Source organism: Argentina silus, assembly GCF_951799395.1.
Source record: "Argentina silus genome assembly, chromosome: 15".
Classification (NCBI taxonomy): Eukaryota; Metazoa; Chordata; class Actinopteri; order Argentiniformes; family Argentinidae; genus Argentina; species Argentina silus.
The window spans coordinates 3,922,323-3,948,583 of record NC_139669.1 but is presented as its reverse complement, the minus strand read 5'-3'; the positions used below and the strand labels follow the sequence as shown (position 1 = coordinate 3,948,583).

Genomic DNA, 26,261 nt, shown 5'->3' with positions numbered 1-26,261 from the left:
AGCAGTGTTAAACCTTCACATACTCTATAAAATATAGATTTTGATGCAATCCAGAGGGAGGGTTTATTCTCGAAGCAGCATAGAAAAGTGGTGAAGAAAGGGACGGACCAAGTCGAGACTTGAATTTGTGAACGCTGCTGTGGATTTCTGAGGCACAGAAGGCATTGTAGCCCTTGCTGGTTAGAGCATACAACCTCCTAGTCTGAACAGCTCCTTCCGAAGGCGGGCTCATGAGTGTTTCCACTCCCGTTATTTACGAGCAGGCTGGGAGCCAGTGGGACTTGTTTAACAGCCATAGCCACGTGTTCTCATTGTATTCATGGCCAATGAGCAGACGGGGGAAATCATTCCCAGCCCTCACTTTCCCAGGATTTGGCAGGTTAGGATCCTGGCAACACTCTAGGATGTTGAATTTCACCCACAAAAAAAAAGAGGGAAAATAAATAATCTTCAATACCAGCTGGAGAAGAAAAGCAAACTGGTGAGACAGCTAAATCAATCCTGTGTGGATTTCTTTCCCTCCAAAAATCACATGAAGCATCTGCCATTAATTTACCATATTAATTAAGTACAAAAAGACGGGATTGAAAGCATATTTCATGAACGCGCCACAGCATGATTGATGACTACAGGGCCTTAAACAGAAACAATATGTTGGTATTGTGAGAGTCCTGAGAGTGACTGGCTCTGTTATCTCCAGTAACCAGATTAAGGAGGAGTTGGCTGAAGGCTCTCCTCTCTCCCCAAGTCAAGGCCAAACAGAAAGCTTGTGTGTGAAGTGGCCGATCGGCTCCACTCTCCCTGTCACAACTACTCTCGTCTGTGGAGGAAGATTCTCAGTGGTAAGGTAATGGATGAGTATGGAGAGAGAGAGAGACAGAGTGTTATGTCCCTCGTCCCGTATCCGGGTGGGTTCTCCTGTCCTGTCTGTGGGTGGGTTCTCCTGTCCTGTCTGTGGGTGGGTTCTCCTGTCCTGTCTGTGGGTGGGTTCTCCTGTCCTGTCTGTGGGTGGGTTCTCCTGTCCTGTCTGTGGGTGGGTTCTCCTGTCCTGTATGCGGGTGGGTTCTCCTGTCCTGTCTGTGGGTGGGTTCTCCTGTCCTGTCTGTGGGTGGGTTCTCCTGTCCTGTCTGTGGGTGGGTTCTCCTGTCCTGTCTGTGGGTGGGTTCTCCTGTCCTGTATCCGGGTGGGTTCTCCTGTCCTGTATCCTGGTGGGTTCTCCTGTCCTGTATGTGGGTGTGTTCTCCTGTCCCGTATCCGGGTGGGTTCTCCTGTCCTGTATCCTGGTGGGTTCTCCTGTCCTGTATGTGGGTGTGTTCTCCTGTCCTGTATCCGGGTGGGTTCTCCTGTCCTGTATCCTGGTGGGTTCTCCTGTCCTGTATGTGGGTGTGTTCTCCTGTCCCGTATCCGGGTGGGTTCTCCTGTCCTGTATCCTGGTGGGTTCTCCTGTCCTGTATGTGGGTGTGTTCTCCTGTCCTGTATGTGGGTGTGTTCTCCTGTCCTGTATGTGGGTGGGTTCTCCTGTCCTGTATCCGGGTGGGTTCTCCTGTCCTGTATGTGGGTGTGTTCTCCTGTCCCGTATCCGGGTGGGTTCTCCTGTCCTGTATCCTGGTGGGTTCTCCTGTCCTGTATGTGGGTGGGTTCTCCTGTCCCGTATCCGGGTGGGTTCTCCTGTCCTGTATCCGGGTGGGTTCTCCTGTCCTGTATGCGGGTGGGTTCTCCTGTCCTGTATCCAGGTGGGTTCTCCTGTCCTGCTGTGTTTTCTGTTCCCGTCTACGTCTCCTCCTCTCACTCTCACTCTCATACAGGTGTCCGTCCACGATTGGCCTGTCAGTCCCATCCGTCATCATTCGCCCACCTGTTCCGGACCAATCAACCGTCCGTCCGTCTATTTAAAGCCACGTGCATATTTAGCTGTTTCTTGTTATGGTGTAAAACTATACACGGTATAGTGTTTTGTTTAGCTGTTTCTTGTTATGGTTTAAAACTATACGAGGTATAGTATTTTGTTTTGGTAAAACTCTACACGGTATAGTGTATTTGTCTTGGTTTTCACACGCAGGGACAAGGGGACAGGTAAGCTGCCCATGGGTTTACTTTGCATCACAGAGCCGCATCTCTGTTATAAACATTAGGCTAGGAACGGGTGCCCCCATGTGTTTTTATTAGTAGATCTTGTGTGGTTAGGTAGCTAGGACTTCCTTTTAATAAGTTATTTTCTTTGGCAGCGTTCACAGTACCCCCTTGCTCCCTTGTGACGATCATTTGTTTGGATGAATAAAATGAATATTCTTTCATTTTAGTCGTGGTTCAAAGCATTTGTGTTGCAACGCACCTACATTCAGCATTCTCGCTGAATCGCGTTAGGCCCTTTGTTTACCCCAGACAGAAGGGTCGCAGCAGAGAGAGAGAGAGAGAGAGAGAGCGTCAGTGAATGGAGAGTTCCGACCATGCTGTACTGAAAACAAATTCCACCTAGGTTGTGTGGCAATAAGAGGATCTTGTATCTTGTCATGCAAAATGTAAGTCACTATCTTGGAGAAAACATACTCTTAGAGTATGAATTAGGCTGCTTGAGAGAAGCTTCAAAATGTTTACACGATTAATGTAAATCTGCTAAACATCTTTTACGCTTCCATTTTACTGGAACTACTTTCACATAATCTAAGAACGTTTTCAGTTATCCTGCGGCTTCCGTAAAACACAAGTATTCTCAAAGGTTTCCCACCCTGTTTAATATCTGCACTCTAAGGAGAGCTGCCAAGATATCTAATTTAGACACAATGTAAATGGAGATGACCCATAACCATTGAATTGTTTCACAATTTGCTCAACATTGCTCCTGTATGAATATGAGAACAGGATCTGTTTCTCTTTTAACATTAAACATTTCTCTTCCTGCCACTTACTCTGTATAGTCCTTCCCCTCTTCACAGAGTGGAGCAGTAGCTTTAAGCAAAGCATACATAATTCATTGTTTGAACCGGACACAATGAATACCAATTCCCTCATATTGCACAGCACTATCATCAAGGCTGATTGCAGTACCTGAGGTCATTTACTTCATCTGTGGGAATGTGCCTGCAATTCCAAATGGCCAGTTCAGACTGCTGACACCAAGGTTACCAATGCACCAACCTGTTAGAGGCTCTGTCTGCCTGCCTGCCTGCCTGCCTGCCTGGTGATAGCCAGCCAACTGGAATAAGGAGAGAGAGAGAGAGAGAGAAAATTACATTCTGGGGTTCAAATTGTTTTCACATTAGACTCGCTCCCTGCCCGGTGCAAGAGGAGCGATTGTGCATTAAAGATGAGTGGGCACTGGGCAGAGTTAACCACTGGAACAGACAGAGAAATGGGTTTACAGTCTGTGTCAAACCAATATCCTTAGTACTGCTCATATCATGTTAATATTTTAGAGAAGCAAAACTTAAACTGAAGGTGTGAAACCCTCAATTCCTGTCTGGTCTGATGGGACAAGAGTACCTAAAGGTGAGCCCTCTGCATGTAGCAAGTGTTGCTCTCTGTTCAAACACAACCACTACACTCCCTCAGATATGACCAAATAACACAGGGACAGAATGTCATACAGGTATGGGTCGACTGCTCCCCGGTGCAATATGACTTTCTCCCAGTGTCAGCACGCACTGCACGCACAGGCACCCCCCCTCCCCCCCACCCACCCATACACACCCACACACACCCACACACACCCACACACACACCCACAGCTGTCAGCAAGAGCAACAACAAGTGTTCAAACCGGGGTCACTGAGTTCAAAGGACAGCTCAGGTTCACACCCCGGGTCAAAAGGACAGACAGGCTTTTTTAGGCAATCTAAAAACAAAACACTCAAGACCTCCTCCTCTCACTACAGTACTCTAGTGGACAGTACTCTACATCAGAAGCCAGTTCAAGTGAAGTAATCCAGTTCAAGCCATCTAGAAAATGTAATTTAAAGCGAGACGGGCTTCCACATCAGCAGAGGCCATGATAAGAGGAGCTTCATTCTCCTGCCCCATGTCTCCTCACACATTGGTCATGGCACTGAACCCACTGCTCATCTTTGTCTGGCCCAATTGACTGATGGATTTCCACCCTCTGCATCGGCCAAAGCTATTAAGTGGTCTGCTGGAGCGAATGGCTTTACTGTTCCCCGGCTGCTGCAATTGGCTCAGCAATTCCTGCCTGCTTTTCTCTCTGAACGCTAAGTTAATTTCTTACCAGACAAGCAAAAACACTTATGCCGATACAAACAATAAATAGCAAAGGAAAAATTAAACCATCGACATGGGATTTTGGTTAAGTCTACTGTTGTTAGCACAGATGTCGGTCACAGGAAGTGACCCAAACCAAATCAATTTCCTTTTAGGCATCACAAGAGCCTTTTCTCCTCAAGACCAGCATCGGTAGTAATCAATTCTAGCCCCATAAAACACAACTTTGGAAATAACCCCAGTATTTTCACATTCAGTCTAAATCAAGTAAGCCCAAAAACAGACCGTGATTGGTGGAGAGTTGTGACGCCCCTGTACATCAAACCACACCTCCAAGAAACTAATCTCAGTTGCATTTTATTTAAATGAGGAGAAGAAAAATCAAGGCACAATCAGGTAGTTCAGTCCCTCTTTATTCAGAGCATGGCTGGAAATGTGTCTGGTATAAACACCGCTATCAGTTTCAAGCTATTATATATATATATACTTCATATATATATATATATATATATATATATATATATATATATATATACACATAATAGTGTGCAACGATTTCTACTCTCTCAAAGCATGCTTCTAAAGCAAAGGATCTGCTCAAGTTCAAATATAACAAAATGGTAATTATCAGCAAGCAATTCTGGAATACTTTTGCATTCACCTTATACAAAGACAAAATGTGAAATTAGGACTGACAACCTATTAAGAAACAGATGTGTGTACGTTTACTGTAAGAGTGTATGTCCTGTAAAAGGGGGAAAAGATGGTAACGTATCTTTTCTTCTGTGCTACGGACTAAATGTGTCCACGTATGCCTGGTCACATCTCCGTATTATGAAATAAATCCTCACTTTTTATTTTTGGAGACAGGCTGGATCGCCGGGACGTCTTCTGGGTCTGTGTGATTTAAGTGTGTCTGTCATGGTTGGCCAAACATTGAGCTGATCCCCCATCCACAACCCACTGACTGTATCCGTCTCCCACAAGGCCCTCTGAAGACACAGGGGACAGGCAGCACCAGAGCAGCAGGAGTCGACAAGGCCAGGACGAGAAGACTGCCTTCATGTTGCATAGCAACTGACATAAGGTGTTACATCTCTGTTGCCAGGTGTTTTGGAAGAAAAACTAAAAAAGTGTTAAATTGATATAATGGCAATTAGTCCATGCCATTTAAGTCGTTAACAACTAGCTAGAGATAAAGAGCATACTGAGAATGTACAGTTGATGATTGTCCAGAGCTTATATGCATTCAAACTGAAAAGATGTAATGCCAATGTTATACAATATTGTGATTTAAAGCATGTCAGGGGTAAAAGTGTCAGATGTGTTGGTCACGTATTTCCGTCTCCTGTCCATTGTAGTGAGTGGGACCCTGCTTAGCATAAAGGACCTGTCTGGGTGTCTTATCTTGCTGTGGAGCGTGAAGCCCTGTGCTGTCTCTATTGGCAGGGTGATGGAGAGACGGCCTGCGTCCCCAGATAAACACTCCCTCTGTTCTCACAACAGCAGCAGGCCTTCTGTTAGCTGGCAGTGCTGGAGGAACTACTGCTCCCTTAGACATTAGCTACCACCACTGCTGCTGGAGACAAGCTGGCCTCCCAGGCTGACACGAGGAGAGAGAGGATTCCAAGGTGAAGATGTAGGGGGGAGACTAGGGGGAGAAACTGGAGGAGAGAACAGGGAGAATGGGTGTAAGGATGGAGGGAGTGAGGGGATTAGGGAAGGGGGAGGAGAGACAGAGGTTATGTTCCAGAGATGCTGAGGTGGCCACAAGGTGATTCTTTGAGTCCTAGAAATTTCACCTTCCTGGAACTCAGGGGAAAAGCCTTGTCATGTGGAATGTTGGTCTGAGATAGCGTGTCCAGGTAGGGAGAGATTGGATACAGGAGTCATAATCGAGTTCTTTCATGAGACTCCTTTTAAAATTCTCTCCTTAGCCAGCCATACAATCTCTGCCTCCACACTGCCTAAGCACAGAATATACCCAGCAGAGGTAATAGCTTTGGTTCTCTGATATAGTGCTGCCTTGTAGTTAATTCAATCCTTTTCCAGTGGAGTGAAAAGTTGACCTTGTTTTTGTTTTTTTTGTATCCTAATAGCAGTAAGAATCTCAGCACATGTTATAACTGAACAATCATCTCTTGGCTATATAACACTGGCAGAATCACATAAACAAACAAATGTCAAGTAGCTAATTTAGCTGAAATGTCACGGATGGTTCAGCCAATTCAAAAATGACCTCACTCAGTTAAGTTGGTGGCCAGTATCGATGAGCCTCAATTTTAGCTCACTTCATTGGGCAATTCTAGATATTGTACTATAGTAGCAATGAATACTGACACAACGAGTTTGGTTGCCACTCTCTCCATGTCTTGGATCCTCCTCTGTAACTCTGGCTCGTATCTAATCAGGCCTGGAGATGAATGTCGGGGTGTAACTGTGCCAGACATGATCACTGGGTCTCTGAAGCAGCCCATCCCTCAGCACGGTGGTGGTGTGCCAGTACACTAGCCCTCACTGTGGGCTCACTCCCTGGGCACGGAGAGGAGCCGTGGGGACACACATTCACCTTTGTGTCACGCCACAGCGCCAGGCAGGGGGCAGGACGCTGAGCTGGCAGATTGGACCACCTGCCCCAGCCGTCCTGCCAGCCTATTTATACTCGGGACAATAAATTAATGCTGCTCAGCCAGCAACCAGGCCCAGGGGGAGGGAGTGCTGTGTGAAGTTCCACAGCTGAAAAAAAGATGGCGCTAAGGGATACACTGATGACCTTCCGCCTTCTTTTCCCTGCCAGGATATATCCCAGAGGAGAGAACTAATCACAGTGCCCTTCCCCTCTCCCTGCTTCCTCACTGCAGCCACATAAGACCAACTTCTAGAGGTTTGACCCTGACCCTAAACTGTCAACCTGCCTTATTCCACTTGTGTAATAACACAAACCGCTGTGTCCATATATCACACAATTACCAAACTACAATGAAACAATATGCTAATACAATATCCTTACTAGAGTAAAGACATTTAGCAGACGGTGTTGGTGGTGTTAATACTGTACACAGATACAGGGGAAACATAATCACAAGTGTTACCCCCTGTTAACTGTTCTATTCTAAACCCACCAACCCACAAGCATACAAACAAAAGAGAATCCTTAGAAGAGATTTTTCTTAGATTGTTTATTCATAAAGTAGAAAGCTCCAGAGATAACATAACCTTCAGACTAAAACATTGTCACTTTTGCGAGGGGTAGGGGGTACGACATACAGAACATAACAGGCATATTCTCTCTCAGTGTTTACGTCTAGGCCTATAAAGATGTTCTACAGACTAAAGAAAAGCCTTTGATTTGGCCTGTCTTGTCACACTGTCAGAGATCAAACAAGGGAAAAGTTGAAATCCTGCAAAACTCCCAATATATAGGAGAAACAATCACAAACCACCTTTAGTACCTCTGTTGAAGTAGCAATTCTGTTGAAATTGACAAAGGACTGTGAAGGTGGGGATGAATGGGAACTAGCTTTGTCCTTTTTGCTTCTTTCTCTGGAGTAAATGTCAAGGCTAAAGTGGTTGTGCAATGATTTACCAATTGAAAAAATCAAGTCCTTTGGATAGTGACAGAGTTACTTGTAACGTGTCACAACTTCAGAGTGAGAGAGAGTTTTGCTAGTTACCATTGCTTTGTAATTCATGGACATCCAACCCTTTTTTACCTACCTTTGAACATAGGAAAGGCTCGAGGGGAGGTTGAGATAAATATATTGTTATTGGTTATTGAGTGGAGGTAGGCTGCTGCTGTGGACAGCGTTACCCTGTGTAACATGAGAGATTCACTGGGCAGCGTACCGCACACTATTTAGTTTCTGTCACCTTCCTGGATAGCTGTGGCACTTTTTAGATAGTGTCAGGCTTTGTTCACTTAACAACATCAATCTGCAGCAAATGTAATTCAAAGTGACGAAGGGGAGATCTGCATCAGGGACACACTTCCCTTTGGCTGTAATGAGTGAATCACTCATTGTGAGAGCTCAACCACCAGAACATGGATTTCACTGCAGTGGGCTTCAGAAGGAGAGGGCAGAAATGCTATCAAATGGTGAATCCCACAGGCTACCTAAACTTTAACAACACCTTATATGTTCTCAAATGTGTATAAGCACCTTATAGCCTCTCAGTAGTCACATTATTCCAAGTTTTAGGTAAATTAATCTAAATACCAGTAATGGTGGTATAAGCACCTTATAGCCTCTCAGTAGTCACATTGTTCCAAGTTTTAGGTAAATTAATCTAAATCCCAGTAATGGTGGTCAGGGTCTAGAAATATGAGCTGTAATAAAGGAAGCGTTTTGGCAGCCATGTCTGTTATTAGAGGAGAGAGGGTGATAATGTTGAGCCCTGAGAACAGGTGGGAAGTGTGTGTGTGTGTGTGTGTGTGTGTGTGTGTGTGTGTGTGTGTGTGTGTGTGTGTGTGCATGCGTTCCCCACTGTGGCAAGCTCACAACAAGTGCAAATGAGAGAGATATGTGGGGCTGTTGGAGCAGCATGCTACTAATGCCTTGCACTCGGGCACTTGTCAGGTTTCTTTTTTCCCAGGCTGGAGGCTCAACACCCGGAAGAACGCCACTGGAGCGCTGCATCTCCTCCAGGCCAGGATACAGTTACGGAACGCTTCAGTCCAGTTCTAGCATGGAGCAAAGCCCACTGCTAAACTCAGTAAACAAACCGACCCAAAGGTGCCATGTTATTAACTGATCTCTGGACAGATATTGGCTTTGGTTCTGTAGATAAACCATTATCCCCCCCCCCCAACCACCAAGCTGTTGGATTAATTCTGGAAAATACCATCTCTGTAACATCAAGGCTAAAGAGCACTGAACCCACAATCAGCTCATAGAAGGAAGAGAGAAAGATTCACGAAGAGTGAAACACTCAAATAAAAAACACAAGACCAATTCAATAAATTGACAGCAATTTGTACTCTGGTCTCAGGAATGAGTGCCAAATCGACAAGTGGATAAGCTAGATCCTAGCTGCAGTACAGGGAAGAAAGTCCTTGTCTCCAAAGTCAAAAGGCTGCCATCAGTGTAATAACTCAGCCAGTTAGATGAACATTCAACATCACTGAGCCTCTGCCGCAGTGCGTGGAGTCAAGCTGCTGCTAGAGAGCTTGTCTAAGAGGATCACATCAGAAGGGAGAGACAGAGCACGCCACTGTTACAGAGGAGGAGCCAGAGAGATACAGAGGAGCCAGAGAGAGAGAGAGAGAGAGACAGACACACACACACACACACACACACACACACACACACACACACACACACACACACACACACACACACACACACACACACACACACACACACACAGAATAGAATATGTATTCGATATGAGACCATCTTGACCATTCATTGATAAGCTTTAAGCTTAAACAAAACTATGGTCATCTGTGTAATTTTCTGCTGTGAGGTTTTGGCTATTTGCGTCCTTATTTAGCACTAAATGGACATTATACAGTGTATTGAGTCGCACATTGAAATCCATCCAGTGTAAAATTACTCTGCAGATGTAATCAGTGGAAGACGTTGTTTGGGTCCCTGTTCCTCCTCACCCTATCAGGCAACATAAATCATATGAAATTGTATTGAAAGCCAAGTGAATTCTAGATAATTGCCCTGTGATGCCGCTTGGCCTCAGTCTCCATCATGTGACCCCCATAAACCTCATGAATATCTTAGTCCTCAGCAGGACCTGGCAGACAGAGACGGACAGAGATGGTTGATCAGGCCTCCTCTCTACTGGCCCCTCCTGTCTCTGTCCACACTTTGGCTAATTCTCCATGACTGCAGCATGCAAGGAGCAGTAACATCCACTGAGACCTGTCAGCTTCTGTTTGTGAAGCTGGGACTGATCTGTTTCCCTTGTGACCGAACATTTGAGAGAAAAAGTGCAGTAGGGTAGAAAAAGTGCAGTCGGCCTATAGCTCAAAGGGGCAATCTGGGATTCAGTTGTTTACCCAAAAGTGTTCATCAAGCCACTTTTTGGGTAAACAGCTGAAGGATGGGGCTGGAGAAATGTAGGTCTAACAACGCTCAAATGAATAGATGGAGCTGAGGACAGACCATCCGTGAGATCAAAATGATAGTTTTAACCATGTTTTGAATATAAAGTTTTGTTTGTTTGTCTACTTTTCAACTTTTCACTGATTGATATCTGGCAAAAGCAAGGCTCACAGATTTTGAATTAACATAAAATGAGAAAATACATAAAACAACACCTCAGGTACAGAAAATACTTTTACTACAAATCCATAATCAAAATCCCTCCAGTTGTTAGTCTACATTGTTTATTTGAATATAAATCATATTTCACCTTGGTTTTGATCTTTTAAAGTGTACTTTTTTTTTCTGAAATGGCATTTGGAATTATGCCTGAGGAACAACGATGCACCAAAACAAACCAATATTTATCTAAAAATTATGTGTCGAAAAAATATAACAAATTCCACTACAAAAGTAAATTCGATCCACTCTGCATTACATTTGCTGTGGTGTCGGCAAAGTTCTGCACAATATCCACCTTGATTGCACTGCAGACAGCATCAAATCTCAACAAATGGTTCCACTCCCTGCAACATCAACACTCTGTGATGCCAGAACCACTTCAGCACAAACCAGTCCCTGGCTAATTCATTCAGGGTTCAGTCTGTACCAGTCAACTGCCTGGAGTCATGTATGTGATGGATAACCTAAATTAGAGCCTCCATGTTCTGATCAAACAAGAATGGCTCCCAGTCCCTGTATCCACAGGCCATGTGATTCATCCAGGACCCCCACCCAGCCCACACACACTAGAGGCCCAGGTCAGGTTGCTGCTCTGCCCACAGAGATAGCCCCCACTCAGGGCACAGCTGAATGGAGTCAGCCTACACGGAAAGAATAAAAGCCTTTTTACACTAATTTGTCGGCTTAAGGACATTTAACTGATTTAACTCATTGTTTCTGGCTGCAAATGCTAAGGAAGGAAGTGGTAAAATGTTAATTGCTAACACTATCAATACAAGTGTTTACCTTAAGTCTTAAAGGAAAGTGTTGCTGCACTTTGTGACTGTATTGAACTTGATGGCGGTCATTATGTATTTTCCATACATATACATATATAAAACATAACACCATCCAGCCTTGTGACTTCTCTTTTGCCCTTTATTGTGGTACCATTAGGGTTGCAAAATTACCGTACATTTCAAACTTTTACAAACCATGGTAGCTTACCAGTAATATTGGGAATCTATGAGAACTTTGGAAACTACCTTACATTTTCCCTAAAATACTACTCTGCAAATGTAAAATGTATTTTCTATATTGCTTTTCTGTGTGCCCATTGTGAGTTACATTATGGTAGAACCTTTTGTTATGGAGAAATATGCTCCATAAATGTAGTCTGATGTTAAATCATACTGGACTGTTCTTACTGTATGTCATGTTTCAGATGTCTATTTTATTCTATTATTCTATTGTCACTTAATTGTGTTGTTGTTGTTATTGTTGTTTGTGATCTGAGCTGCTGTAACGCCTTAATATCCACTCTGGGATCAATAAAGTACCTACCTATCTATCTATCTATCTATCTATCTATCTGTCTGTCTGTCTGTCTGTCTGTCTGTCTGTCTGTCTGTCTGTCTGTCTATCTTTAATGTATTCTCATTTACGACAATGCATTGATAATTCCCAAAATCACTGTAAATTACCAATGTTCTGAATGTTTACAGGAAAGTTTTTAAATGTTCCCGTCCTTTGCACCCTAGGTGACACGCAGGGCTACTTCAAGCAGCGAGGGACGCATTCACACTGACAGGTGTTGTAATAGAAAAGGGCATTGTGCAAAGTGTTTCTGTGGGAGAGATCAACAGGGCTGTCACAGTGGTAATGGCACAGAGCCATGCACTGCATCCCAGCACCAAGCCCAGCGTCCTGCTAACCTGAGTCTGCTGCACATCCTGTCAGCTCTTTATCATAGTCAGGACTCCCTGCCTCTCTCTCCTCTCCGACCCATCAACAAGGCTGGACATAACAGATCAGGGTGGCAGCGTAGCAGAGGATGAAACAGTAACTAAGACCTGCCTTCCCTTAAATAGTCACAGCAGGTCATGGAGCCTATGGAGGTGAGAAAGTATTAGAATCAAAAGACAATGCTACAGTGTACATCTTTTTGAAGGCAATTAAATCATATTCTGCGAGGCAATTATATCATATTCTGAGAGGCAATCAAATCATATTCTACAAGGCAACTAAATCATATTCTTTTCATGTGCATATAAGGCGAACATGCATCAAGATGGACATTACAATTAAAGACACAGCAAAGACTTTCACCAGTTCGGATCATAATCAATAGCTTGATCTTTATACCAACCAGCTTTTCCACATCAAATATGGATGAGAGGGATCTGAACTTCAATGTTTGGCTAATTGGTTGTGTTCACATTGGTTTTGTAATAATTGCATTTAGGCCTACCCAAACAGTGAATTTAATGAATACATTGCTTTTCCCAATATGTGCTTCAATAGAACAAAGGTAAGGCATTCATCAACGTCAATCAACAAAGACATTGGATTATCTGTACTAATGCTGTGTCCCTTTTAGTAATGTGTTTGTGTGTGTATCGATGTGGCTCTATTATAGCCTAATGTGTTCAAGTGGATGTACAAAGACAGGAAGGAAAGGCCTTCCCAAGCATCTAGCAGCTGAAGAATGTAAACTCAGAGAGGATGGGAGGAAACTGTTTGAGTGGTTTCAGGCACCAGGCAATTAAAGGAGATAGAGCTGCTGAATCTAAGGGGAGCCCAGTTTCAATATCACTGGCCTGACAAGCAGTGACACCTGTGCTACTGGGATGCTACACCAGCACCTACAGCAGATGAGATGATACCCTGCTAGACCAGATAGCTTTAGCATAGCTATTAGCTGCCCCCCAATGGAGGACGCTGCTACTGGACTTACAATGGACTAACCATGAAACATTTAGGTCTAGCAACCACAGCAAGGCAGGCAGCCTGGAGACAGCAGAGGAGGTTTACATTTAGACAGAGAGATCAGACCAGTCAGAGGGAACTGGAGCCAGAGGCATCAGGCTGCTGGGATCTGCCTCTCTGGGAAACACTCCCTCCTTCATGCTCTCATCTTGGCCTGGACCTCAGCTTTGAAACTGAGCGTGTGGAGGATCACACTCAAACATCACATCACCTACTCTGGTTGCTTTTTTCAGCTTATTCTTATAAGGCTGCAAACAAAGCATCAGTGCATGTCAACATTTAGTTTGTTTTCCTAGAATGACACTCTCACCCTCAGTGTAAATGAGATGTTACGGTAATCCCCAAAGACGTGGGTAAAGAGAAGCCCACAGGGAGGGCTAAACAGTACTGTACATCTGGAACCTAAGATGAGACACGGGAACCACTCACCCTCCAAGTAACACACTTTCTCTCAAGTGTTCACTAATTAGAGGCAAAAAGTGGAATGTAGCGTGCCGGTCCATAGTCCGCAAAAATATGCAAAGCTATTTAATAGTGTAAAAGAGAAAGGAGAACAACGGTGCATTACAAATGACTGTGGAGGGGCAGCAGAATAATATTGTTTCAGAGGATTAAAAAGAGAACGCTACTTATTTTCATTTTCCTGTTAGTTGGAGAATGGCACTGGCAAAATCTACATGGGGCATTGAGGGATTTGTTCGGGTAATCACACATATATGCAAATCGATGCTGCTCCTTGAGATGGGCACGAATGATCAGCACTCGTCCCAAAATTGTTTTTTGGAGGCAGGTAGCAGCCGTGGACGGCTCAGTCCCTCCTCCACATGATTAAAAGCTTCCTCTTGTTAAAGCGAGGCAGCACCATGCTGGGCAGAGAGAGAGAGAGAGGAAGAGGACCCACGCCCCCACCGCCCTTCCCCTCACCTCAGCCTGCACCCAGCCAACCCACCCAGCACCGGGCAGTTATATCGAGTTTGAACAATACTGTATATTTGATGTATTTGTATGCAGGAAATGGCCATGGGCTGTATCGTGAACCGAGTTTAGTGTATTTTACTTTTGCATTTTGGTGATATTTGCATCGTTTCCCCCCTCTGTAATACATAATAGACCTGCTACACAGGCACAAATCATGCACTTACCGCAGAGTTATAACTTATTTGCATACTTTTACAGAAAATGTTAGTTTCTATAGAAACTTGCTGTGCTTGCTTCACCTATCTACATTGTTAGAGCAAAACTCAAAACAAGGTAGGCTAGCCTCTCATAGAAATAAACTATAATTGTATAATTCATCTTTTAGACAAACACTCTGCTGTTGTGTTCTATTTAAACCAACAGAAATATAAATGACTTCTACATTGTAAATGCAGACTGTTTCTTTGAATAAGAAGTGTATTGGAACATTATGTTAAGCCTCACACAGGCTAAAAGCAACAATAATAAGTAATATCAAGATTATATACATACAGTACCAGTCAAAGGTTTGGACACACCTTCTCATTCAATAGTTTTTCTTTATTTTTTATTATTTTCTACATTGTAGATTAATATTGAAGACATCAAAACTATGAAGGAACACATATGGAATTATGTAGTAAACAAAAAAGTGCTAAACAAACCAGAATATGTTTTATATTTTAGATTCTTCAAAGTAGCCACCTTTTGCTTTGATGACAGCTTTGCACACTCTTGGCAAGGTGTGTCCAAACTTTTGACTGGTACTGCATATATATATACACACACATTGAGAACTTTATTAGGAACACTTGTACACCTTCTCATGGTGGAGGTGGTGTAATGGTGTGGGGAATGTTTTCTTAGCACAATTTGGGCCTGTTAATACCAATCAATCATCGCTTGAATGCCACAGCCTATTTGAGTATTGTTGCTGACCATGTGCATCCCTTCATGGCCACAATTTACCCATCTTTTAATGGCCACTTCCAGTATGATAATGTACCATGTCACAAAGCAAAAGTCGTCTCAAACTGGTTTCATGAACCATATATATATAAATATATATATGGTTCAATATATATATATATGGAACAATATATATATATAAATATATACAAATGTCAGAAAATATTGAGATATGAATTTAAGACCATATCGGCCAGCCCTAAACCAGCCCCCACCTCACTGTAGCAGGTAAACTATTAAGGGTAATGAGAATCGATGGGGGAGTACAGTATTGGCAGTGCAGCTCAGAAGGTGCTCCCTGAGCTCTCCTTATTATCCTGTAAACAGGGCGTTGGTCTCCAGTCTACCAGCTCCAAATAGACAGCATTGATCAGCAGGTCAGACAAGGTTGGATTGGTAGCTTTAATTGCCTGTGTCACTCCTCATTCTCACCCCAACAGCTGTCAATTATCTCCCAGGTAAGCCAGGGCCAGCAGCTCTCAATGCATTGCAGAGCCAGGCTGAGGCATGACCAGAATACAGCCCAGAGGAGTCCTTGGTCAGACAAGGAGACCACTGCTCCTCCTTAAAAAAAAGAAAAGAAAAAAGAAACGGCTCAGAAAAATATGAATTCAAAAAGGAAGAGCCATAAGTTACAAGCTTACTATGTGAACTTCTTATTTGTGCACTGCATAGGCTACAGTCTGTCCTCTTGAATTCATCAGCTTCAGCTTCTCCAGTTCATTCAGTATAACAACTACAGCAACTTTGTTTAATAAAGAATGAGCCTATGACAAGAAGAAAAACTGAAACTTCAAAACTAAATTTTGCCGCGGTGGCCAGAGGTGGCACTTTTCCGACAAACTAACACCCTGCTCCTTTAAGTTTCTCATGATTCGTCCTATTTACTTTCTATAGTGGTCATAAAACCAAACGGGTCCTTTAGATTAGCTGTCATAGGTAACAAAACCAATGAACTTGATCGATGTCTCTTGACTCACATTCAAAGCCTCAAAGGGACACCAGTTTTTTCAAAAGCTTTTTCAGATCAAAAGCTAGTTTGAGGATTTTACCCTGGGTGATGTATAGGGAGGTAAATCACATGGTTTTGAAAATTGCAAAGCGCTATGGGCCTATTCTGATTTCCTTGCACTCTGCATCTTCTGTGCACTTCTGCCTCTGCACTTTCCAAGATTTGGATTCCTATTTTGAAAAGGTGCACACGCATCTCAAATAGGCATTCCAGACTTCACACACTCTGAAAATCACACCCTCAGTCTGAAATTCACACCCCTCTTGGTGGCCAAGGAAAATCACTTATGAGTTCAATTTAAGATAGATTTGTCCGAGTAGTTGCTATGTCCTATGGCTATAACAACTTTATTTTGAAGGCATTCCTTCTGTATAGTAAAATTAAATATAATTTATTTATATATAATGTATATATACAGATAAAAACTGGAATCTCATCATCATCACTAGGCTTTTAATAACAACTAAATAGCCTGTCCTTTGGCATGTAGAGAAATTGAAACTTCAAGCTTGAGGGCAATTTATAAAGCAGTGCAGCATGTTTGTGTCATTTCTATCATTTCAATAAACCATAAGATGATTGAATTTAAACAATCCAACAAACAATCCAATTCTGTTTAACTTTGCTCCTCAGTTTAAAAACGTGCTTGGCGTCCACAGGAGATCACCAGATGTTCCACTAATATTTAACTGAACAGAGAAAACACTCTTGCAGAGAGCGACTGTGATCCTGACCTTTCGGTCACCCTCTTCAACTCTCTCCCCCCTGTGTTCCTGACTCCTGACTCGCTCCTCCTCCTGCGTGGAGCAGCGGGCCCGTCGGCATGCTGGGCCACGGGCCTGACACGGCGCTCAACTGTGTTTAATGTGCTCCCATCATGCATCAGGTCTCCCATCATGCATCAGGTCTTCCAGACGCAGCGGTGTTTGTGCAGAGAGGCGAAAGGTGGGACGGAGAAGATGTGTCTCTGTCGGCCATGATAGCCACACATGTTCCTCCTGCTTACAGCAGATGAGAAGAAAATGGCAGCTTGTGATGTGTCAATCTCTGGGTCTGGTGGACTACAATTCTCTCTAAGGAAAGAAAACGGGTCAGCTCTATTTTTGCACATTATTCCAGATGGCTGGCTGGCTGGCTGGCTGGTTGGCTGGCTGGCTGGTTGGCTGGCTGGCTGGCTGGACGCTCTAATGCTCCAAACTCCCTCATAGTCAATTTTTTTTTGCTTTTGTGAGTCATGATGACTCCGACAAGGTTTCAGGCTTCATGTACTGTAGGCCAGGCCTATGTATTTGGGTTTCCTTGCTGGATGATCGGCCAAACTTTCTCTCATTACGGAAACAGTGTGATGTTTCTCCTGTGAATATCTACAGTGGGCACGCCAAGACAGTGATTCATAGATGAAAATAAAAAGAACTGCACAAAGCACCGTCAAAAAAAAAAAAAATCATTCCACTTTTTATCCTAGGATCGTTTCAATTCAGTTAGTGCAAAGAGCTACGATACGGTGAGAATCTATGGCCACTCTGGGTGCCATCTGTGATGCCAGGTTACAGTTGATTCAACCCTCTTGATCAGAAAGGCATCTAGTGAATAGGAGACACTCCAAACATGAACCAGAGGAGGAGAAACTGAGATTTGCCAAATGAATGCCCCCTTAACTCAGTAATTAAGCAGCAGGAAAGGTGAACCAGCTGTTCTAACAGTGAGAAATGACATTTTCCATCTGCACCTCATATCAGCCTAGAGGACTGGCTTACTTTTGCAGTAAAACAGAATGCTATTTATCCAATATCTTGCACCAATCCAATGAACCAACATATGGAGCTATTTCTCCACACAACAACAAAAAAAACGTGACCTCAATAAACTACTAAGAGAACAAACATAATCATATTTCAGGTAGTGGTAATTCCACTCCGCCATGACAGAAGTCACTTCCATTAGGGTGAACTATGAAGATGTCCTCTCTGTGTAATTTATATTGGATATGATATATCACGATAGAGACAGCAATGATCTTCTTGTCATTGTGGCTAGTTTATACTACAGAGCTCATAATTCATCACCAGAACTGATGGTTCAATTCCACCAGCAGAAATACAATCCACTCCAACATTGACCAACTGTCTGTGTGAAAAATATGTTGTGTATAAGCAGGGGTTATGTCCCAGGGTTATGATGACAAAAAGTGACTGGGTTAAAATGCTCTTAGCACCAATGCCAACATCACAGAAAGACCCTTATCCTGATAGTTCTCACTATGCAAAGCCACACATTAATATTCCTGCATGTGATACAAATCTGGGGACTCTATGGGTAATGTAGTTTCACCTATGTCTGGGTGTGGTGGACACTGCAGTATTTCCTGAGATGGATTACTGTGGTGCAGAGTGCAGCAGTCCACCTGTCAAGCTCAGTGAGAGAGGCTGCTTAGCGAGACCACAGTTTTCCGGCTTACTGGGGTATGAAATTCATTTACTTCACACCTCTTTCAGACTTCATCTGAAATCAGGACCCTTTCAGCTCTGATGGGAGAACTTACAGCATGGGCCTGGTGGCCACTTTCCACAGTTCAACGCTGAGTAGGAGACCAACTGAGAGATACAGGGAACTGCAGATACAGCAGGAAACCTCTGATTGCTACTCAGGAGTTGACGGGTTAAAATGGGCTGTAAAGTGAGGGATTTGATCCTCACAATAGAATCACAATATAGGCCAGGCCTACAAGAACTATGTGAACTGCCACAAACACACAGAACATTGAAAATAGCAAATGTACCAGTTACTAGGCTATGTATTTCTCCCATCCATCCCTCATGTGCCTCTCCTTGGGAACACTGTTATATTTAAAAGTCTCCAGGGAGCTACAACGCTGTCATTGAATTGGCTGGCTCTTTCATGTTCGTGTGAGAGAGGAGATGGTTGGAGTTGTCTATGCCTGCTAAATGTCCTAATCTGCATTATGTTAAATACAATGAAATTTTCTCAGGCATGGTGAACAAATCTGGATATGCCATCCTTATAGCATATAGCAGTGATTAGCCTACCTTCGACGTATGAGACTAATGTTGCCTACTTGACTACTCAAACAATGACAACTCCATTCCACTTCATTGAAAGTATTCTAAATCCTGCATGTTAGACTTGTCAACAGCATCTCTTCCGTCCATCTCACTGTCTAACTTTGAAGAGATCCACCTGCGTCCTCCATCTCTCTATCTCCAGGTTCATATCAGCACATTCCAGACCATTAGTCAGGACATCGCTCCATCGCCCAATCAGAGCCCCTCTGTAATAACCAGTAGGAGACCAATTATACTGAGGAGCTCGTGTCTGTTCTGACAGTTCTCACCCTTCCTCCATGAGAGGAGGCCTGTTGCACATTATTACAGTAAAAGAGATATAAAGAGTTATAATTATTACACTTTCAACTGTGAAGACAGGACTCAAAAACTGAAACATTTGCTTGTGAGCATATTGATTCAGAGGTTGTTTAAATCTCTGTTGATGAAACCAATAGCTTTCAGGAGAAAATTCAGCCTTCATTCAAGTATCTGCAGAATCATCTCACGATTCAGTTTGTGTCAGTGTTGCTTACGCACAGGGCAGAGATAGGCCTATGCAGCTCCTCTGACAGACAGCCACACAGACTATAAAAAAAGGCATATTGATTGGTTTAGGATGGCATCTTCTCGTATCTATTCTTTTTTTCATTTCGCCAATGCCCTTGAGGGTCAACAAAACGGATTTTGTAATGAGAAATGCCACCCTTCCTCACCGAGAAGGACAAAAACAATTTTGGACGAAATGAGGGAAATGTTTTCAACGCTGTGATGGCGTCTGCTGGCTAAGTATTGCACACGGCCGGAGGCGGTCGAGGAACTGGCTCCATTAGATTCAGGTCAGGTCTGACAGAACGTTGCAGTGGCTTGGATTGGAATAACACAGGAGCAAAGTGAAGAATATGACAACAAAACACAGAGATGGGGAGTGAACTCTAGAAATATATATATATTTTTAATACCTACCAACTTGAACAAGGTTAACAGTGAAATCAAGCTCGTGGCAGTCAATGCAACTCAGTGCTCAAATTGAAACCTTCCCTTGATTGGCACCACGCTCACTAACCCGTCTCAAACTGGTTTCATGAACACGACAATGAGTTCAGTGTTCTTCAGTGGCCTTCCCAGTCACCGGATCTGAATCCAATAGAATACCTTTGGGATGTGGTAGAACAGGAGATTCACAGCTTGAAAGTGCACCTGAAAAATCTGCAGGAATTGCATGATGCAATCATGTCATCATGGACCAGAATCTCAAAGGAATGTTTCCAACATCTTGTGGAATCAATGCCACAAAGAATTGAGGCTGTTTTGAGAGCAAAATGAGGCCCTACCCAGTAATAGTATAGTGTTCCTAATAAGGTCCTTGGTGAGTGTAGATCTTAACACAAGACATTGTGAATTACAGTAATTGTAATCCAGTGGTTATGATTAAAAAATTACTTGTGCCAAGGGGATGAATAAAGTAGTGTATTGTATTGGAAGTTACTTGAAGTAGCTAGAATTAGTTGCAAAAAAAAGACACATTGGAAATTGTAGGAACTTTAAAAGTTATATTTTGATTACGGCTAGCTAACTCAAAGTGAAAACTATTTAACAGCTGCATCTGTCCCTAGGAGACCACTCACACATTATGGTGGCATAATGTTTCAGAGGAAAGACAGGAAACAGGAAAAAAGCCATTACTGTTTCATAAAGCATCTTAAAAGGTTTGACAGACATCTGCACTAGGGGAAAGCCAAGCTGTGAAAAGAGGGGGAAAACAATAGACTAGTTTATCTGTCTCCAAAGTTACTTTCGACATGAATAATGACAGAAAAATTGAGAGAATAACAACAAGGCCTAAAGTTCTTATCTGAAAAGCCATAGCCTTCAGCCATAGGATCATTAGTGCTCATCCATGTCCATGTCCTGTGTTGTCAATAAATCAGCTCTGTGCATCAACAAAGCAGTAGATCTGGTGACATGCTGTCATGGATCCACACCTTATTTGTGCAGTGCAAGGCCACGGAGCCACCTGCATCTTGGATCAATCAGACAGATTAATGAAGCAGAACCTGCTGACATGATGGATCCAGAAGCTCCTATTACACCCAGCAGTAACCAACCACTGCTCAGCTCCCATCAGACTCCTGCAGAGGGGCTCACTGCTACACTGTGCTCAGTCCCCTTCATAGACAGGTGATACACAGGAGACCAGAGAAGCCTACAGCATAGGAAAGAGACAGATTTCCTAATAAGAATAGAATGAAAGTAAAGCCAGAAACGCTGCATCTAATCCCAGTCTTATTTACAAGCCTGGCAGCTGTCACCTGTACAAAATTGTCATCCTGGTTTCAATCTGTGTTTCAAAGCAAAATGTCACTGATTGTCACTACGACTTTAATTGGAACAAGGAAGTAAGTCCAAATAATTAACTTCCTACAACGTCCAAAATGCTTTGCGCTTCCCAGCCAGCAATGGAGGCACATCTTAGCTAAGATGCACGTTAGTAAACACAAGTGATAAATGTATGTGCTAGCACTGTGCTTATGGCTGTAAAGACAACAGGCAATACTGAAGCTAATTCGGGAAAGGTAAGCTCACCTACCTAAAGCTCCCTGTAGTCTTCAAAACAATGTGATTACCCCCCAAATATGTCACTCAGGGTAAAATCCTCAAACTAGCGATCTTGTGACTTGTGATCTACAGAACGCATTTGGAAGCTTGTATGGTCATCTGGACAACGATTTTGAGTTAAAAAAAAAAAAAAAAAAAAAATGTGAAGTGTCCCTTTAAATCTTTAGCTCGCAACACAAAGAGTAAACCGATCTATTCAACTCTTAGCTGGAGCTCATGCATAACTTGAAAAGCAAAAAATGGAGAGAAATAGGCCTTGCGATTTAATGATTTTATCTTTGCTCTACATGTATTTATAATTCGAGGGAACCAACCATCCCAATCCACTCGCTCGGTCCAATTAGAACACTGCTACCTCCAGAAGAGGAGAGTTCGAGGAGAAAGCACAGACATGGAGCATCATCCTTCACTGGGGGGTTTCTGTCCCTGTCGATCTTTACCAAGGTTGTGGCTCTGCCTCTCCAACACTCACAGCCTCACAGGACAGGAGAAACTGTCCCTGTCCCTGTCGACAGGCAGAGAGCCTGGAGTCTGTCCCTGTGTGTCACCTCAGCTCTGCAGCAGTTACTTAAGTCTCAACACTTAACAACACTGAATTTTCCTCCTGGTTTGAGGATTAACCTCTCCATCACAGAGGTGCCTCTGACAACACAACTGTGAGTCAGGTTCAGGATTAAACCAGGGAGGACACGCGTCCGCTCATTATTGGACTCACATCTACAGACCTGTATGAGACCCCATATTGCTCTGACATTACCAGTAATAACCTAGTAATCCCTCAAATCTCTCTAAAGACAGGCAATTAAAGGAGGAATTCACCTTATCATGAACACGGCTGCAGTCAGATGAATGTCTTTGCGGAGGCTGCACGGGTAATGATCCACCATATTTAGCCCACATTGGTGTCCTCAAAGGCTCGTCTTCCAGGCATTTAACGCAACTGTCGTCTAAAGCCCCTCTGCTTTCAAGTCCCATACTGACACCAATTAACTTTTCAACATCACATCCCTCTTTTAGTAGTACCATTATATAAAAATGTTGGCACATACTGTAGCTACTTCCACTTATCATACTACTGCACTATCATAACAAGGCTAGACTTCAAAACAATTACTGTAGCATAGGGCATATCAAATTGACATATTATATCTATAGCCCATGGGCGCAGCATGAGTTTGGGGAAGCTATTTTTTCAGGGGGGGGGTCGCATTTCCTGCCATTCTTGACATGACAAAATTGTAAACAATAACTGTTGGGCATGTTTACAATTATAATCCATGAAATAAAACAGGGCAAAATTGGTTAGAAACTCATTTTTATGGAATACATTTTACATTTCGGTGTTCATTGGGCCACCTGTCTCCATAGACTGGGCCTGGGTTTCGTTATTTGATGTATGGAGGCTGTGGTCCTCTGTGGCTCAGTTGGTAGAGCATGGCGCTAACAACGCTTAGGTTGTGGGTTTGATTCCCGCTGGGACCATATATACTGAAATGTATGCACTCACTGCAATGTAAGTCGCTTTGGATAAAAACATTAGCTAAATGGCATATATATTATTAGTAGTAGTAGTATATATGATGTGCTCCTGCAGTAGAGCTTTGATTCAGCTTGAATCTGACGGGACTCCAGGGGTTGGGTCTCGCTCAAATTCCTGAGAACTAATACGGACCGAAACAATGGTGCAGCCACCTGGCTGAGGTGGCCAGGTGTTGAAGTTCACCAACACACAGCTGGAACTGTTTAAAAGATGGGGCTGGATCAAGAACGGAAAGAATTATAAAAGGAGGAGAAATTAAAACAATTTATTCCACAACGAATTTACTCCATCCCTGTCAGGCCTACAGTCACCTTAACTGTGTGTTTTGGAAAATCCATCGGTAGCCGAGGCCTACTCTTGCAAATTACGTAGGAGAAGGAGACTAATGTGATTTATGTGAGATTAAATGCCTCTGCCTTATTGTAGGAGTAAATTACTCACTTTGCTTATAATGACAGGAGTAATTATATAATTTTTGGTAGGCCTACATTTAATTAAATGTACTTTTGGGGAAGCTTAGTTATGGGATGCTACACCCATGGCCTCCAGCTGAAGATGGATGAGAAGATATCCAGCGTCTGGTGGGGTCAATGGGTCGCAGACTTCATACAGTTAGTCAAATCCAAACTTCTGGAGTAGACACAGACACACATACACCTCCCACTCAAAGATCCAACCAACAGTGTGCTCCATTGATTTCTTTATCAGCCTGAGCATCAAAAGGGAAGAAAGAGCTGTGCCTTGATGCATCTGTTTGATAGTCTGTTTGAATTATGATGTAGTATTAATTGACACCATTTTCAATTGCCCTAATGACATTCCACAAAAAGGAAAAAGATACTCGCATGACAACAATCTGAGTAAAAGTGAAATGCTCCTTATCTTGGATTAGAAAAGGGCCTTATCCAGTTTGGACATTAGCCACAGATGCTACCTAAACGCATCTTATTACAGAATAAATTGTCTCTGATCTCTGGTCCATTACCATTATAATGCATATTACTTTTGTCAAATTAATGCTATTTATGTTTAATATATGCAAAGGAAAATGTTTAAGTGTCCTAATGTACTCTGTAATTGCACAATTATACAATCAACCATATTACAGTGACATTTAATGGTTTGGTTTCATCAAAAAGATGGGCGAAGCATAACTCGAGCCAGAGAGGCAAATTAGTGTTCTGTTCAATACAGCCTACTGGAGCAGGCATTGATCTCTCAGAGAGCAACATGAGAGTGCAGTTTAATATCCAGACACAGCCTAAACAGGAAGGAGTAAAGTCCCCAAATCATTTATTGGACATGCACGTTTCAGAGACACTGAATGTTAAAATGGCTAATGTTTCACTGCAGGGTAAGTTCTGTAAAACTTGAATGACTGCATTTAATTTTACCATACTTAATGTCATTACGCCAAGCGAAAGACCTAAAGCGTCAAAGTTGTAAGTTCTTAAGACACTAGCGAGGGTTAAGCCTAGCCTCATTCTACAGTGCTGCTGTTCTGGCAACTATGGCCACTATGCTACATGTTTGAAAGGCATCAGAAGCAAGAAGCAGGATGCCACCTACTCCTGCATCTGTGCACTGGGGGTTTGCATGAATCATTATCAACAGCCTTTGATTGCATGTTAAACAGTTGCTCATCACTTCAGTCAGTGAGCCCTCTTGACTGCCTCGTACTTATGCCTACAAGCAAGGATCTTATTCTTGTGTTGCTAGGTTACAAAAAATCCACATGTGAATGAATCACAGATGACATGCTGAGACAAGGTCTGTGTATGATTGGTCCTCCTGGATGGAAGAGCGGACAGACACACACACACAGTCTAGTAGTAGAGCAACTATTATTATATCGTATTATATTACTAAACGTATAGTGTTACTATAGTTACACACTCACACACACTTAGTCTAATAGTAGTGTGCCTACTATTACAGTTTGTTATATTACTATACAAGAGAGAGAGAGAGAGAGAGAGGCAGCTGAAAACTTGTACTACAGGGCTACAGCTAGCTAACGTCAATGGTAGCTAGTCAGCTTGTGTTTGTCATAGCTAGCTGTGCTATCAAGCTAACACACAAGCTAGTTCATCATGATGATAACCCAGCCATTAGGTACGGAAGCTTGCTAACTAGCTAGCTAGTGGGTGCAATTGTCCTATGTCCCCCAGCCCCACAAACCATGACCTAATCTAGCTAACTTTCCGCAAGTTAGTTATCCAGCTTGCTTGCTTTGTAACGTCCTGTTACACCAAAGAAGGGGGTTGTATGGCACATCATTGTAAAGAAAGTTATTATTATGGGCTATCCACGCGGAAGTCCAAGCAACAATGGCGAGAACAGCTTGACAAGCGGGTGTGTAAGATGAGTTAGCAGGAAGCTAGCGAGCTTATGCAATGCAACAACGAACGAAGGATATGTCCTCTAAAACTTACATACCGGTGTTGTTTACTTCACATGTGAATCTAAGTCCCCGGTCCTCTGTTTTGTCTTCTTTCTCTGGTTACTAAGCAAGCAACTGCTTAGCAACAGTACTGTCAAATAAGTCAACAACCGAATCATGGGATCCCGCACGTGCTTGTGTTTTTGTCGGAGTGATAATAGCGCCCTCTGTCTCCAGGACAACCCCGCAGCGGAGCGTGTGACGAGGCGACAACACAGACCCGCGGTGTTGGACATGGAATGACATGGAATGACAGCAGGAAAGGGGAGAGCGTGCAATACATATGCTTGTGTGCTAGTGTGTAAAGTATGCTCTTGTGCAATACATTTACCATGACCTAAGAAAGTGGCATGGCTGTCCCTAAAAATGGCTGTGGTGTACCTATGTACCTGAAATAACACATTAACATTTAAACTAG

At 43.1% G+C, this 26,261-nt stretch overlaps 1 protein-coding gene across 2 annotated transcripts in view; it reads right to left on the bottom strand.

Annotated features, from left to right (window-relative positions):
- The window catches only part of LOC310816306 (ecto-NOX disulfide-thiol exchanger 2-like), a 138,612-nt gene extending 112,638 nt beyond the window's left edge, over window positions 1-25,974 (bottom strand). The window contains exons 1-2 of one of the 2 annotated variants that reach the window (XM_083686437.1): window positions 25,840-25,974; window positions 3,136-3,193 (exon numbers count right to left, since the gene is read on the bottom strand). The gene's annotated coding sequence lies outside the window, so the exon portion shown is untranslated. The remainder of the gene's footprint in view (window positions 1-3,135; window positions 3,194-25,839) is intronic. The other variant, XM_083686436.1, reaches the window with a different exon arrangement.
- Window positions 25,975-26,261: the final 287 nt, after the last annotated feature.